This window comes from Podarcis cretensis (genome assembly GCF_951804945.1).
Source record: "Podarcis cretensis genome assembly, chromosome: 5".
Lineage (NCBI taxonomy): Eukaryota > Metazoa > Chordata > Lepidosauria > Squamata > Lacertidae > Podarcis > Podarcis cretensis.
Window position 1 is genome coordinate 102,717,513 of NC_137174.1, and position 17,273 is coordinate 102,734,785.

At 43.2% G+C, this 17,273-nt stretch overlaps 1 protein-coding gene across 5 annotated transcripts in view; it reads left to right on the forward strand.

Annotated features, from left to right (window-relative positions):
• The window catches only part of DLG1 (discs large MAGUK scaffold protein 1), an 89,567-nt gene that overhangs the window by 9,700 nt on the left and 62,594 nt on the right, over nucleotides 1–17,273 (forward strand). The gene's annotated exons all lie outside the window — the stretch shown is intronic.

A 17,273-nucleotide genomic window follows, 5' to 3' on the forward strand; every position in this document is an offset into this window, starting at 1 on the left:
TCCTCATCTACCAACAAAGTTGCACTCACAGTAGACCCCTTTAAATTAATGGACCTCAATTAGCCATGCCCATGAATCTCACTGGGTCTACCAGATAGAGCACACAATTTATGTAAATTGTGACTTTGTCCTGCACTGTGATCAGCAAAGCTTGCAGGAGTGCTGTTGGTCTGGTTGTAGCAGCTCCTGAGTCTTTTTAGTGTTTACTTAATAATAATTCTGGAATCATTTGGACATATGCAGAAGTTGTCTTAGGCAGAGACAAACCACTAGTTGGTCTTGCTCAATACTGATTCTCAGCCCTGCTGCCTGAGCCCTTTGGATTGGGAAGAAATCGAGGTCTTCCGTGTGCCAGCAGGTGCTGCCTTTGAGCCACACCCTGTGAAATCTGGTACATTCAAGATGGGCAAGTGCTAAAAATAGTTAAAATCAAGCTTTGTTGTTTGTCTTCCTAAGCTCTGTTTTCACTTCCCACCCCTTCAGAAATTCTACATGGAATATTCCATCTGTTATCTTATTGACTCCAGATGCTGAAATTGTTTAATGGGGGAAACCTTTGCATGTAACTGTAGCTTTCATTCGCTGGAATGCTTCGTTGGGGAGGGAGAGAATTTTTTTTATTCAGCGGTTTATTCAAAATATGTTTAATTAGATACAGCTTTGAATCTCATCCATCAAGCCATCTTTAGAACTGGGAACGCTGGAGCAAACTGCATGAAGAAGCAGGTTAAACCTCAGGAATAATTTGGAGCGCTTTGGAAAAGCCCCCTTCCTCTACAGTTGTTTGTTTCTAGGGAGCTTTTCTCATTTCCCAACGTGTTTCTGCCTATTGGGTTCTTTCTTCCTTGGCTGCATCCTGCGACAGGTCTTGATGCTTTGACCCCCCTTTCTTTCTTTCCCCCTCTTCCCCCCTTATTCTCCCCCCCCCCAGTTTTCAGTAAACAACCACAGGCCAAATAATGGACTTAAAGTAAACTAACTGGCTGTGTGGAGCAATGGACTGCCTTTGCATTGTAACCACCAAGGTAAGAGACGGAGTTTCAGCAGGGCTGGTGGCTATGTTTGTGGGAAGCCGTATGTTAACTTCCATGCTTTGCAACTTTTTGTAGGGAGAATTTCATTTCAAGCCAGTCACTCAGCCTCCTCTGGGATATCTTAGCTTGCTTAGCAGGACACAAAACGAGTGCATGTAAATGGATGTATTTTCTCTTCAACTTAATACTTTATGGTATTGAATGCATACAAATGCTAGCATCTTCTTGCTGCTTTGCTTGAACTCTCAGAATAGAACTCATATGCTAGTTTTACATAACCTTTAATCTTCCCTTTTTAATGGTTATCTTAATCTGAGGAAGCTTTATTGGGATTCCATTTTTAAACGTCCTGTGACACAAAGGTTCCATGTTGTTCAGTGGCATCTTGGCTGTCTTGATTCCGGCCAGTGCTTTACAATGGACAGTCTTCCTCACTGCTTGCGAACGGCCAAGCGTCCTGACTTGGGGAAGCGGAATGGGGGTCCCGCAGAAGGTGGGCTGAGAGAGGACTGGCGTGCTCTGTACTATTGAAGACCTTTTTCTTCCTGTGAGACGCTTAAAAGCCCACCCCCACCCCCATAATTCTGCCTTCAGCAAGCACAGTCATTGGAATGAAACGAAAACTACTTCATCAAGTCTGCATGTGAGAATAGAATCTGGCAACTTTTAATGAGAGTATCTTGGCAGTTTACAGGTGATGGCTTTTTAGAGCAATAGATGTGAAAGCCTGTGAATTTTTCTTATGGTAGGAAAATGAATGCATCCTTTCATACCTACTCTCTGTTTGCGCAAATATCTTCAAAGGGTTTTGCCTTGATGGCTGAAACAGATGAAGTCTCGTCTTTTGCCTGACAGCTCTTTCTTAGAGTTCTGTTTTGAGCTCAGGGAATGTTTAAGTGAGTGTTGCATTTGTGTTGGATCCAGGGTTGATGTCCTTAAGATAACTGGCATTGCACATTTAGAGTCCATTTAGAGTGTCAGTCCCTGAGTAGGAAAACTTCTCTGGACCTTCCAAGCTCTGAGCTTTAATAGTGAACCTTCCAAGAGGTTTTGGCTTCATTCTGTATAGCAGGGTGCTGTTCTGGGGTTTAGAAACTTGCCTCAAGCAGTGTGAGCTGGTGCCGCGCAGAATGAAGCGTTCAGGTCATGTATTATTTATTTTAAGAAATGTATAACCCATCGTTTAATAAAATTGCAACATTTCAAAACAGTCAAGAAAATTAAAAACATGTAAAAGAAAAGCATATAAAATATACTGAAAATAGATTATGCTGTTCCTTTTTTAATTTTCACACTTTTGAAACAACAAAACTTCACAGGTAACCATAATATTAACCATAAAGTTAACATCTGGGGCACTAAAAATACCATCTGTTCAAAGAAGATTACAAATAAGTGGTTTAATCACATCAGTTCAATCTCTGTATTACTCAAAGTAATCAGTTGTTCAATATGCTACAAAAAAGATTCTGTATGTTTTAAAGTTACATTTCTTTAACTTATTTTGTCTCGCATGTGTGTGTGTGTTGTGGTTTTCAGCATATTGCACACTGTTCTTGGAACATGAATCTTCCATTTAGATATTTTTAATATTGGTGAGGAGCAGATTTTTTTAAGCTGTCAGTGATACCTCACTATTATAATACCAATATAATTATGTAGAAGGAATCTAATGTTCAGATTGCCTTCCCTTATCAATATCCCTATGTTTTATCACATTCTGTTATAAACACCTGAAGCAAATGAAAAGCCTTGGTTAGTAATAGAGCAGCCTTGCATCCTTGTAGCACTTCTGATGCCTTAGTGATAGGGAGCCTGAGACAGAGAAAACCCGCTGGAAAGTAACTTGCCTATTGATTACAATGGGCCTAATGTAACAACTGGGTGCTGCCGTTATCATTAGTATTATAACTGCTTATTACCTGTCCTTCACCGTAAGGTCGCAGGGCAGGTTATAACATTAAAACACAGTATTTAAAACAGTTTTACACAGCTTAACAATCACAGTAATAAGATGGGTAATAGACATTTCATTTGTCGAATGCCAGGGTAAAGAGGTGTGTCTTCAGCATTCTTCAGAAGCTAAATAATGTAGGTGTCAGACATACCTTTTATTGTGAGTTGTGGCAGTTTCTTTGCCATATAATATCAACTTGCATTTTTGCTGTGATGACTGTAGCTGGTATAAAGACTAGTAGTCTCCAAAACAGAAGCGTCTTTCAAAATCTTGATGATCAAAGAAACAGCACCCCACCTTGGCATCTCTCCCTCCCCTACTATACCGTCAGTATTTTATAATTATTTTCAACACCTCTACTTCTGAAGTATGACATCTTATACCTTTGCTAACATTTACACATCTTGAAGCTAAAGTTTATAACTAGATCCTGGCCACCATTGTTTAATATAAATAATATTTCAAACAACTCAAATACAGAAGGGAGGTGGTTTCTTGGGGACTGTAGGATACCAACCGCATAACTAACGCTTAAGTTAAACTCCCATGTTCCATCTGTTAGACCTTTGGGGAAAGAGAATGTGCTTTGCAGGTACAGTCCTAGGTTTGATCCCCAAATTCAGTGGAAATGAATTCTTATTTTTTATAGATATCCTTTCCTTTTACATGGTTACACATTTGTACAATTGCAGTGCTTACGTGTGCACAGTATCTTTGCAATGGAAGGAGGTTTGGAGAAACCCAGAGCAAGTCAACCACTGCACTGTCTGTGGCCTCCGGAGGATCCCCCAGGTCCAATGGCCACCATCCACCACTGGCTTAAAGGCCAAGCCCACCAATTCAGGAGTTTTAGGGCATAAATTTGTGATAAAATGTCTGCATTCTTCCACTATTGTAGTTTTGTTCTATTTACAGTGGTACCCCGCAAGACGAACGCCTCGCAAGATGGAAAACCCGCTAGACGAAAGGGTTTTCCGTTTTGGAGGCGCTTCGCAAAACGAATTTCCCTATGGGCTTGCTTCGCAAGACGAAAATGTCTTGCGAGTTCCTGCGGGTTTTTTTCCCTTTCCCTCCCCTTTTTCTAAGCCGCTAAGGTGCTTATCAGCTGATCCGCAAAGCCGCTAAGCTGCTAATAGCGCTAAGCCGCTAAGCTGTCAATGGGCTTGCTTCGCAAGACGAAAAAACCGCTAGACGAAGAGAATCGCGGAACGGATTCTTTTCGTCTTGCGAGGCACCACTGTACTTTGCAACGTAAGTTTTTATTCATTTATAAGGCACCCTAACAAAGGACAGTGTGTATTTATTGTGTAAATAAGCTGAAAAGTGCCTACCTTTGGTTAAGATGGTTCTGTTTCCTGCACTGCAGAAAGGTGGGCTCAATGTGACCGGGGGGGGGGGGCGTTCCTCCCACCTCTGCCATTCTGTGTGTCAGGGAAGAGACCAGTCCTTACCCTGTGATTCTGTGATTCTATGGTTCTGGAGTGTGTTCAGGAATAGAGAAGACACGCTGCCCTCTGCTGCTGGCAAAAGGCATGTCTTATTCTGACAACCACTGTGAGGAAAATGAAAGGGTTGGATGTGTTGCATCCATTTTGAGCAATGGAAAGAAAGGAATTGTGGGCCCTTTGCAGTAGCAGTTTGCAGGTGGCTGATTCTCTGTGGAAGACAGAAGAGGAGCTCTGAGCATCCTCACTGTGTCTGGATGAGATTATTGCAATAATATGATCACTTTCTCTCATGCGTGCTCAGAAATATCAGGGCAGGAAAGCATCTAGATATAATAAATAAGGACGAAAACCTTCAGAGATTTATAAACATCTTCTATTTATGCCAAACTTTTGTATTCCTAATGTTGAAAACTTTGCAGCCCTTTGTTGTGACTTTGCAACTTTTTTCACCAAAGTCTCAGCTTGGGTCTCTTATATGTACCTAGAGAGACCTAAAGTGTAATGCTGGCCCCAGAATTGCTTCCATAATCTTTTGTAAGCCTATTCCAGCTTTATTGATTTCAAACCTATATTAGCCACTCTTCAGCTGTAGCTCTCAGCTGTTCACAAAGTATAATATTAAAAACACAGCAAATAGCTAATTACAGCAGATGGAACAATCAGAATTAAAACCAAATAGAATGAAAAGGCCTGGATTTCAGCTGATGCTGAGAAGAAAATGAAGAGGGTGCCACTGAACCTCTTTTAAGAAGGGAATTCCAAAAATGGGGCACTCTCCCCAAAGCCTCTCTTGCTGCAGCTGCTGCTGCTACATCTTCTCCCCCCTTGGAGCAGCAGCCCCTCAGAGGCTGATCCTGCTGAAGGGAGCCGGCAACCTTAAACCATCCGGCCCCCAGTTCCTTATAACCAGATGTCACAGAATCAGACGTGTACTTCAGGGCGTTAGCATATTGTCACTCTTGATTATTATTCACTTTCCATGAATTAAACGGGCCTCTTTTCCTGTGAGACAAATTCTCCTTGTATATGCATTTTCTGTTTCTAAAGCTGGCTTTAGAGGTGTATTGTGGACCATGGTCTCCTGTGAACCATATATGTTTCTAGTATAGGCAATGTCAGTCCGGTAGAGTTCCATGGACAGTGGTACCTTGGGTTACAGACACTTCAGGTTACAGACACTTCAGGTTACAGACCCCGTTAACCCAGAAATAGTACCTCGGGTTAAGAATTTTGCTTCAGGATGAGAACAGAAATCGCGGGGTGGCAGTGGGAGGCCCCATTAGTTAAAGTGGTACCTGAGGTTAAGAACAGACCTCCGGAACGAATTAAGTTCTTAACCCGAGGTACCGCTGTATTGGCTGCTTTGATTTCAATGGGAAAAGATGGCAAAACCATCTATGCATTGGTATTCTGCTGGTTGTTATGATTGTGAGCAAGTCCTTTGGACAAGCGGATGTTTGCAAGGCAGGCCTTGCCTTGCCTTGCTGAAGTGGGAGTCTTTGTCCATCGTGTTGTTAGGCAAGACAACCTCTTCATGTGCCTCAAATGCATTCTCTGCGATGTTTGTGAAAATGATACACACATTAACTGCCAGTTGTGTACTGGATGTGGCCCTCCAGTCCATCACTTGGCTTCCAAGGTGTTCCTGAAGCTGAAGAGGTTCCCTGTCGGAGAGAGAAGGAATCACACACAGTTCAGGTGTGGTCCTCTCCCCCCTCTTCTGTTTGTGTACCTGGCTGGGAGGGCTGGTGAGCCCAAGTAAAATAACTGGTCCTGGAATAAAACAGCCATGCTTGGACCAAGTAAGTGCTGCCAGTGCGGTTTAGGCTAAAAAAGCCCCCCTCCTCCTAGGGGGAGGAGCGCAAAAGAACTAAACTAGCCCCTCAAAGCGGGCCCAAACTATTCTGAGAAGTTAGCAGTGTAGTGGGATTGAAATTCTGCCTGTTTTTACCCTTTCCATGGCCACACTGTCCTTGGGAGGGTTGTGTCTGTTTTCTAGACTTGGTATTGGAGGGGCAGGGGGGGCACCACATTGCCTTGCACTGGCTGCTTCCCTTTGTTTTTGTTCCAAAGCAGTGCAAGCAGGGACCCTGCATCAAAAGCGCCATGTGCTGATAGATGGTCGCCCCTTAGGCGGCAGCATAACGGTCAGATGAACGGTCTGCTCTGCCAGTTCCAGGTCGAAGTGCAAGAGCTTGTTGTTTGAGGTGGCAGATGAAACAACAAATCCTCTCTCCTGCAATTTCTTTAAGGCAGCAGTGAATATTGCTATTGGATTGCCCCTTTATTTCAAATCCTTATCTAGTCTCAGCAATAAATCCTGCTGCCCCAAAGCCATTGTCCAGCCCTGCGAAACTGGCTGTAAGGCAGGATAGATTTAACAGGACCCTACAGTGCTAATAACTCTTATTGCAGTCTGTGGGTTGGAAATGAATGCACAGTGGTGAGAAGGGAAGCCCCTTTTATTCTGATGGGAATGTCTGGGTGATTCATGGCTGCCCACATTGATGCCAGCTTTTCATTCCTGGTGCTGATTCACTGTGAAGCATTCCACATACTTAGGCTGCAATAATTAACATCGTTCTTTGCTACCCACTAACACGGCTGCCCCTCCGTTGTCCTGCCATTGCAGTGAAACCTCTGCTGATACCCGATGTCTCCGTTCACCAATGGAAATGGGCTCCAAGAGAGACAGCTTCAGGATGCCCCATATATTGGTTGGCTCTTCCAGGTGCCAGCCTTCCCTGCCAGGACCAGGAAATGTGCAGCGAGTGGCTGGATATTTTGAAGTTGGCTGCATTTACTTGGATTTCCAAGTTCCTGCTACAGTCTGAAATGTGCTTGCTGGAGCTTCTCTCTCTCTGGCGTGTGCTTGTGTGTGCCCCCTGCGATGATGATGGGTCGGTTGCTGCAGCGTTTTGCCCCTCCCCCTCAGCATCTGGCATCAACGGAGCAGTGGCTGCGGCCAGATGAGCCGCTTTTATCCTTATGGAGGAGGTAGCGGAGCTTACTTTGCCTGCAGCAGGTGGAACTGCCTCATCCCCTTCTCTCCCTCCCTCCCTGCTCCCTTCCCTGGAGGTTTCTGGCCAAGAGGATTCCAAAAGGGAGCCCTTGCAGAGTTCTCTTCATGCTGATGCCGTTTCTCTAACTGAAGAGGGAGCCACCCTCTTGGAAAGGAACACATGGACCTCTTTGGCTCGATCCCGCAGGCGGTGGGGACTTCTGCCACAAGAAATAATTCCGTGCTGTTTTTCTGTCTCAGCTTTCTGTTGAGAGGATCATGGACTCACACATCCAAGGCAGGCAGCAAGCCCTTCTTTCCAAAAGCATTCTTCTTGAATCTCGGTTGCTGAATGATGGAGGTGTCCTGGGTCTGAAAAGATGTCTCCTAGCACAAAAAACGTGGATTGCTTTTCTCCAGTGCTGTGCCACTGCAAAGTAGCATGCAGCAACAACACTGTCTCTTTAATGTTTGGATGCAAGGTGGGTCCGAACGGGGTTTCTGGTGAACCTCTGGCACATCTAAATAAATTAGCAGCATCTCCTTGTTAATGGGATCTGTAGCAATGGAATTATGCCATGGGATGGGATTAAGTCATATGCTTTTGGTGACGTGCTGGGGGCAGGCAGGCAGGCAGCGGCGATCTCTGTGTGCCTTGTGGAAGAGGGATATTGCAGACGCACCCTCTGCAGGAGAACAATTAAAAGGCAGAGTAGAAAAACCTCCGGGGAAGGCTGAAGCACTGCCCTGGCAAAGCACGGCATGTTTTTGTAGTTACCGTTTTTACTTTGTAATATTCATACCCTGTTCTTTTGTTTATTGAGCTCCCGGGGTGGCTTACAGTAATAAAAAGGTATCTACAGCAGGAAGTAGCTCTATTAATTGCCATCTTAAATGTTTTGCTCCTGCTTTATTCTGTGGCTATCCAGGGTTCCGTCTGTCGGAATGGAAGCCTCCTGAGGTCCCTGGGGGAACACCTGAGGGCTTTGGGGGCTGTGTTGACTGTGATGGAGCAATGAAAGGGGCATAGTGACCTTTAATGCGAAGCATCCACTTGGATTGACTTGATGGCTTTTATTTCTTCCCTCCTTTTTAAAAAAGTGAAATGCATGTTATTACCCAGTATTTGGGGGGTTTCCTCATAAGAATGTGGGTTGAGATACCCCAGGCGGCGATTGGTTTCCAAATACTTGAGAGAGAGAGAGCAGCTGAAGCATCCATTTTGCCTCTGAGAGGATCTTCAGGCAAGTTCAGTTGACCCAGCCAGGGCTTTTGAGGACTGACTGGCAACTGAAATGTTGCAGGGAAAGTGCAATGATTGGAAGGCAGCTTTGGGGTTGGCACTGGGGGGGGGGGGGAATGGGGAAGAGGGTTGCATGAAGGCAATAAAGAGTTTTCAGCCTCACAGCTGCCCCTCTTGGGGAATGGCAAAAATGTTCAGCTCCATTCTTTTTAAAAAAATCTTCCTGTTGGCTGCATGTTTCATGTGAAATCTCAGCAGTTTGTATATTAGCACTTCCAACTTCCAGTGTGGCCTGCAAGTACCCAGTGCTAGGCGGACCCTTTAATTTAGTGGCTGAATAGCCTGTCCCTTCACAGAGAGGTGTGTCTGGCACCTTTGTTGTGTAGCTTTTGTTATTGCTGAAGATGCACCTCTTTTCCCTGGCTTTTGACACCTGAGACATATTTGGACCCACCCTGTGTTTTTGACCATGATTTGTTGTAACAGATTTTAATGTGTTTTAAAATAGTTGTAACCTGCCCTGAGACCTTGTGGAAATTTAAACAAATAAATAGTGTGTCTGATTGTCTGGATGGCAGCTAAGACTTTCTCTGCCACTCAGGCTGTGTTTTGCATGCTGCTTGTGAGCAGAGGAGGAGAAAACTTGCCCTGGAGAGGTTATAGATGCTGCCTGCAACTTCAGATTCGTGTTTCCTTCTCTTCCCCACCAGTGATGGAACAATAACTTGGGGGGGGGGCACAAGTTGAGGTTTCATGATGTTTCCCCTTCCTCAGCATTGGCCTGGGGTGAGGTGCAGCGCATCTCCACATTCCACTGTGGTTTCCACAAGGCTGCCAAGGTTTGTCTCTGCATATGCTCCCAAGCACTCTGTGTGCGGGTGTCTTTTTTCAAAGTACCATTTTAAACTTATTGGTCCCGGAGGCCAGGGAAGCCTGGGGAGTCCCAGTGGTGCTTGCAGGTATGTTTGGTGGTCCCCTCCCCAGTTGTTTATTGCTGTTACTCCTGAAGCATATCCAGGCCATGGGAAATGATTAAAATGCTCTGTTAACGGTGCTAACGGCGGTGGTTGAAGGACCAGGCAAGCCAAACCCAAAACGGAGAAGCTTACTTAGAAGTGCTTATTTCTGGTATGCTTTTTGCACAAGCGGGCTAAGAAATAACATGCCTAGGACATGTGAGCAGTATTATAGCCTGACCTGTACCAACGCCAGCCCAACTTCAGTGTTACTCACATTTGCAGTATCCTCTGTCTTGGCAGAAAGGAAGAACCATATCTTTGGCTTCTGTTACTGGCCTAATGAAACAGTGACCGACACATGGCTCCTAGCTCCAGCTGCTGTTTCTTGAGTGCCAATGGTTGTGTGCCTTTCACAGTTTTTGTGCAGAACTTCAGATATTTATTCCATCAAGGAGGAGAAAGGTCTCTTCTTCTTCTTCCTCTTCTTCCTCCTCCTCTTGGTCGTCTTCTTTAAATAATCCCTTGGCTCCATGGTCTGATTCTTCCCTGTGACAGCTGATTTTCTCCTCCTGGCCATCTTTTGTTCTCAGAATGATTCAGACTGCTGGGCAAAAGAGGCGGGAGGGCTGCAAACTGCCATTTGCCCACTGCACTGAAACGGGTGGGTGAATGCTGGAGTTGGCAGCACTCTGTCTGCAGAGGGAGAACTGGGAGCCGCAGGGCAGAGAGAGCACTTGAATTCCCAGCGCCTGGCTCTGAACAAAAGGCAGAGCATGGCCTTTTTGCTTGAGTGTTCAGGCAGTCTCCAACCTGAAACACGGAGTAGGGATAAGCTGTGAAGTTTTTCTACACCCAAGCAGTATATAATTTTTAATGAAATTTTATGAAATAAATAAATATCCACTGGCACCCCATTCAGCCAGTGCCCCCCTGGGTAAGGTGGGATGGGTTGGCCTCTCAACACACACGCAAGTACCCTGCCCCTCCTCAAAGATTTTTTTAAAAAATATTTTTATTAATTTTCCATTATAAAAACAAACATACAAAACAAACATCTTATTTATCACCAACTTTCTCTTTCTGTTTTTTTTAAAAATAATATTTATTAAGAGTTTAAAGATTACAAAAAGAAAGAAAAAGAATTAAACAAATCAACATAATAAAATGCAAAAACAGAAACAAAAACACTACATAAAACATTGAATTAAGAAAACAAAAACAATTAAAAACACTTCCAATATTTTCAATCTTAACTTTCATTCACTTGTTTCATTGACTTCCTCACGCCTCCCTTTTTGTATTCCACTTCAATTAACTGTTTCAGCAATTCCTTTCCATCTTCATCTATTTTCTGTCCTGTAATTAATCTTAACATATTCTAACCTTGTTTTTTCCCTTTAATACATTAACAATCTATCTGTACCTAGTTCCTTATAACATTTCTGCCAAAGCCATATAACTTCATTCCACCATTTTTCTATAGCTCATTAATTTTACAATATTTCTGTAAATAATCTTTAAATTTTTTCCAATCTTCTTCCACCGACTCTTCTCCCTGGTCTCGGATTCTGCCAGTCATTTCCGCCAATTCCATATAGTCCATCAACTTCATCTGCCATTCTTCCCGGGTGGGTAAATCTTGTGTCTTCCAATACTTCGCGATGAGTATTCTTGCTGCTGTTGTTGCATACATAAAGAAAGTTCTGTCCTTCTTTGGCACCAATTGGCCGACCATGCCCAGGAGAAAGGCCTCTGGTTTCTTCAGAAAGGTATATTTAAATACCTTTTTCATTTCATTGTAAATCATCTCCCAGAATGTCTTAATCCTTGGGCATGTCCACCAAAGGTGAAAGAATGTACCATCAGTCTCATTACATTTCCAACATTTATTTTCGGGCAAATGGTAAATTTTTGCAAGCTTGACTGGTGTCATGTACCACCTGTAAATCATTTTCATTAAATTCTCTCAGGGCATTACATGCTGTAACTTTCATACCTGTGGTCCATAACTGTTCCCAGTCAGCCATCATAATGTTATGTCCAACATCTTGTGCCCATTTAATCATAGCAGATTTCACCGTTTCATCCTGAGTGTTCCATTTCAACAGCAAATTATACATTCTTGACAAATTCTTACTTTTGGGATCTAACAATTCTGTTTCCAATTTTGATTTTTCCACCTGGAAGCCAACTTTTTTATCCAAATTATATGCCTCCATTATTTGGTAATAATGAAGCCAATCTCGCACTTTGTTTTTTAATTTTTCAAAACTCTGCAATTTTACCCTGTCTCCATCTTGTTCCAAAATTTCCCAATATTTCGGCCATTTGGCCTCCATATTGAGTTTTTTCTGTGCCTTTGCTTCCATTGGTGACAACCATCTTGGGGTTTTATTTTCTAACAAATCCTTATATCTTATCCAAACATTAAACAATGCTTTGCTAACAATATGGTTTTTGAATGCTTTATGTGCTTTTACCTTGTCATACCACAAATATGCATGCCAACCAAATACATTGAATCATAGAATCATAGAATCATAGAGTTGGAAGAGACCACAAGGGCCATCGAGTCCAACCCCCTGCCAAGCAGGAAACACCATCAGAGCACTCCTGACATATGGTTGTCAAGCCTCTGCTTAAAGACCTCCAAAGAAGGAGACTCCACCACACACCTTGGCAGCAAATTCCACTGTCGAACAGCTCTTACTGTCAGGAAGTTCTTCCTAATGTTTAGGTGGAATCTTTTTTCTTGTAATTTGGAACCATTGCTCCGTGTCCGCTTCTCTGGAGCAGCAGAAAACAACCTTTCTCCCTCCTCTATGTGACATCCTTTTATATATTTGAACATGGCTATCATATCACCCCTTAACCTCCTCTTCTCCAGGCTAAACATGCCCAGCTCCCTTAGCCGTTCTTCATAAGGCATCGTTTCCAGGCCTTTGACCATTTTGGTTGCCCTCCTCTGGACACGTTCCAGTTTGTCAGCGTCCTTCTTGAACTGTGGTGCCCAGAACTGGACACAGTACTCCAGGTGAGGTCTGACCAGAGCAGAATACAGTGGCACTATTACTTCCCTTGATCTAGATGCAATACTCCTATTGATGCAACCCAGAATTGCATTGGCTTTTTTAGCAGCCACGTCGCACTGTTGGCTCATATCAAGTTTGTGGTCAACCAAGACTCCTAGATCCTTTTCACATGTACTGCTCTCAAGCCAGGTGTCACCCATCTTGTATTTGTGCCTCTCATTTTTTTTGCCCAAGTGCAATACTTTACATTTCTCCCTATTAAAATTCATCTTGTTTCTTTTGGCCCAGTTCTCTAATCTGTCAAGGTCGTTTTGAAGTGTGATCCTGTCCTCTGGGGTGTTAGCCACCCCTCCCAGTTTGGTGTCATCTGCAGATTTGATCAGGATGCCCTTGAGTCCATCATCCAAGTCGTTGATAAAGATGTTGAATAAGACTGGGCCCAAGACAGAACCCTGTGGCACCCCACTAGTCACTCTTCTCCAGGATGAAGAGGAACCATTGATGAGCACCCTTTGGGTTCGGTCAGTCAGCCAGTTACAAATCCACTGAGTGGTAGCATAGTCAAGACCGCATTTTACCAGCTTCTTTACAAGAATATCATGGGGCACCTTGTCAAATGCCTTGCTGAAATCAAGGTAGGCTACATCCACTGCGTTCCCTTCATCTACCAGGCTTGTAATTCTGTCAAAAAACGAGATCAGGTTAGTCTGACACGACTTATTTTTCAGAAATCCATGCTGACTATTGGTGATCACAGTATTCCTTTCTAGGTGCTCACAAACTGTTTGCTTAATGATCTGCTCCAGAATCTTCCCTGGTATTGATGTCAGACTAACTGGGCGGTAATTATTTGGGTCCTCTCTTTTCCCCTTTTTGAAAATAGGGACAACATTTGCCCTCCTCCAGTCTGCCGGGACTTTGCCTGTTCTCCAGGAATTCTCAAAGATGACTGCCAGTGGTTGTTAAAACCTTCTAAATCCAGCACATCCGTGTTTTCAAGAAGCAGCCATTCTCTCAGTCAGCAAAAAGCAGCTGATTCATAGTAAAGTTTAAGGTCTGGCAGGGCAAATCCACCTCTTTCTTTAGCATCAGTTAATATCTTAAATTTTATTCTAGGCTTCTTGCCCTGCCAGACAAATCTAGAAATGTCTCTCTGCCACTTCTTGAAACAATCCGTCTTGTCTATGATTTGCAGTGTTTGAAACAAGAACAACATCCTTGGCAATACATTCATTTTTATCACAGCAATTCTACCTAACAATGATAGCTTCAAATTTGACCATATTTCTAAGTCCTTTTTCACTTCAATCCAACATTTTTCATAATTATCCTTGAACAGATTCACATTCTTGGCAGTCATATTAACCCCTAAATATTTCACTTTCTTGACCAGTGTTAATCCTGTCTCTTCCTGGAACTTCTCTCTCTCGTTCAGAGTTAAATTTTTCTCTAAAACCTTAGTTTTCATTTTGTTTAACTTAAAACCTGCTACCTGTCCAAATTCTTGAATCAGTTCCAGTACCCTTTTAGTACTAGATTCTGGCTCCTGTAAAGTCAATACTAGGTCATCAGCAAATGCCCTCAATTTATAATGTTTAGCTCCCACTTGTATACCTTTAACTAATTGTTCCTTTCTAATCATATTTAGCAAAACCTCCAGCAACTTCCTCTTTATGACTTCCCTCAGCCTTTCTGATGATTCTCCATTCTATTTACTTCTTCCACATTTCTCACTTAATATTGCACAACCTTAATATCTTATTTATCCCTTATTTTTTTAACAATATTTCTACCTTACATTTTCACAGAACTTCCTGAAAACCTACAAATGTTATTTGATTGTCACATAATGTTTGCATATATTCTGTAAATTTAATCCAGTCCTCAGTGAATCTCTGGTCACGTCGATTCCGGATCCTTCCTGTTAATTTATCAAGTTCCGCATAATCTGTCAATTTCATTCTCCATTCTTCAATCGCACCATAGGACGCACTTTTTCCCCCTTCAAAAATGAAGGGTGTGTGTGCGTCCTATGGAGTGAAGACAGCATATCCCTGCGACCTCTCTGCCGGCTGGAGAGGTGACGCGCGGCTATGGCAGGAGCCTCTATAGCCGCGCGCGCCACCTCTCCAGCCAGGAGAGCGCGCTCGGGGCTAAAGAAGCCCCGCTTACCCTCTCCCAGCTGGAGAGGTGACACGCAGCTATTGCAGCAGCCTCTTTAGCCACGCGCCATCTCTCCAGCCGGGAGAGCGCGCGCGGGGCTAAAGAAGCCCCGCTTACCCTCTCCCAGCTGGAGAGGTGACACACAGCTATTGCAGCAGCCTCCTTAGCCGCGCGCCATCTCTCCAGCCGGGAGAGCGTGCACGGGGCTAAAGAAGCCCCCCGCGACCCTCTCCCAGCTGGAGAGGTGACATGCGGCTATGGCAGGAGCCTCTATAGCCGCGCGCCTTTGCGCTGCTCCCCGATCTGCTCTTTGGGGCTGTTCGAAAGGAACCTGAAGCCTGGAGAGTGAGAGGGGTCGGTGTGCACCAAGTCCAAGGTAGCCGCCTGAAGGCGTCTGAACGCACCTTAAACAGCACCTTGTTTTAGAGGGGGAAAACAAGAGGGAGAGAATCCGCTGAAGGGGCGCTGGGCAGAGAGGGAGAGAATTTTTTTTTCTTGTTCTCCCCCCTCTAAAACAAGGTGCGTCCTATTGTCCGGTGCGTCCTATGGTGTGAAAATACGGTAATTCTTCTTGTTTCCATTTTTGGGCCAACAATATTCTTGCTGCTGTTACTGCATATAAAAACAACTTCCATTCTTTCTTATTAACTTCATTTCCTATTATTCCTAGTAAAAATGCTTCTGGTTTCTTAATGAATGTATATTTCAACATTTTTTTCATCTTATTATATATCATTTCCCAAAAGCTTTTTACTTTTTTACATTCCCACCACATATGGTAAAATGTTCCTTCTTTTTCCTTACATTTCCAACATTTATTACTTACTTTATACATCTTTGCTAACTTCACTGGTGTAACATACCATCTATACATCATCTTCATCACATTTTCTTTTATTGTGGGACACACAGTGAATTTCATTCCTTCCTTCCACAATTTTATCCAATCATTCAGTTGTATATTATATCCAAAATCTTTGGCCCAATCTATCATAACCGATTTCACCTCTTCATCCTTTTGTATACCATTCCAATAATAATTTATACATTTTAGATAAGTTTTTAACTTCATTTTTTTATATTTCCTGTTGAAACCTTGATTCCTTATCAGCAAAACCTCTTTGTACTATATCATTTTTAAACATTTCATTAATCTGAAAATAATGCAGCCAATCATTAACATATTCTTTCACCTCCTCATATGGTTTCAATTTCCATTTACTTCCCACCTTCATTATTAAACTCTCATATGTCACCCAATTCCCCCTCATGTTAATCTTCTTCACGCTCAACATCTCCAATGGAGATAACAATATGGGGTTTTTGGCTCCAATAATTTTTTATATCTATCCCAAACTTCAATGAGAGATCTTCAAATTATATGATTTTCAAAACCCTTATGTACTCGCTTCTTATCCAACCGCAAATATGCGTGCCAACCAAATCTGTTGTCAAAACCTTAGAAATCTAACATTTCTGTGTTTTCTAATTTCATTCATTCTTTCAACCAACAGAGGCACGATGCTTCATAATATAATTTCAAGTCTAGCCCCTGCTCAAAGATTTGATGGAAAGCCTGGGCCTGCTGGCTATGCCTAGGTGGCCTTGGCGACTGGTCCACCGGGATGCCTTTTCCCAGCATCATTTGGTGCATCAGCTGTGGTCCCTTTGGTTCCAGGATGGCCTTGTGCCAGGTGTCCCCACGTGAGTCACATCCTGACTCACTTTCCTCAGTGCTTGTGCTGGGTCAAGCAGAGCATCCAGGCTATTGACCAGGGGCTTGTGGTTATGAGCCTGTTGGCTTTGCTCTTCCCAGGGGACTCTGTTGGCTCCTGGCTCATTTCTGGGCACAGTTCTAAATGGTGGTTTAGAAATGGTCTCAGATGGGTTTTCCAGAGGACTTCCTCTTGGCCTGTGAACCTGCCCAGCGTCTTCAGGGACCTTCGCTTGTGGGTGGCCTTTTTCTGGAGAAAACTTCTTCCTTTGTCTCTCCCCTCTCCCCACCCCACCCTGGCAGGGGAGTTCTCCTGGCATCTTGTTCACTAGCCTGTGGGCACTAGGTAAAATCTGTGTTTCTCTTGGCTTTTGGTTGTTAATGTGCTAATGGTCTGTTTTTCTCCAAGCTCTTTAGTTTAGGTTATAGAACTGGTTTTCTAATGGCTAAAATGTTTATTGGCGGCTTTTGGTGTCTGCCAGGATTTATTTCTTTATTTTGCTATTTTGTTTTGTTTTGTATTTGGCGTGAATGTATACTTTTTATTTGACTTTATTCATTGATGCTTTATTCTGGATTGTTTTATTTGATGTTTTAATGTAGGTTGCAAGCCACTTGGAGATTTCTTTCTTAAAAGCATAAAGTGGCATAGAAATGAAATTAATAATAATAATAATAATAATAATAATAATAATAATAATTTATGGCATTTTCTGGGATGA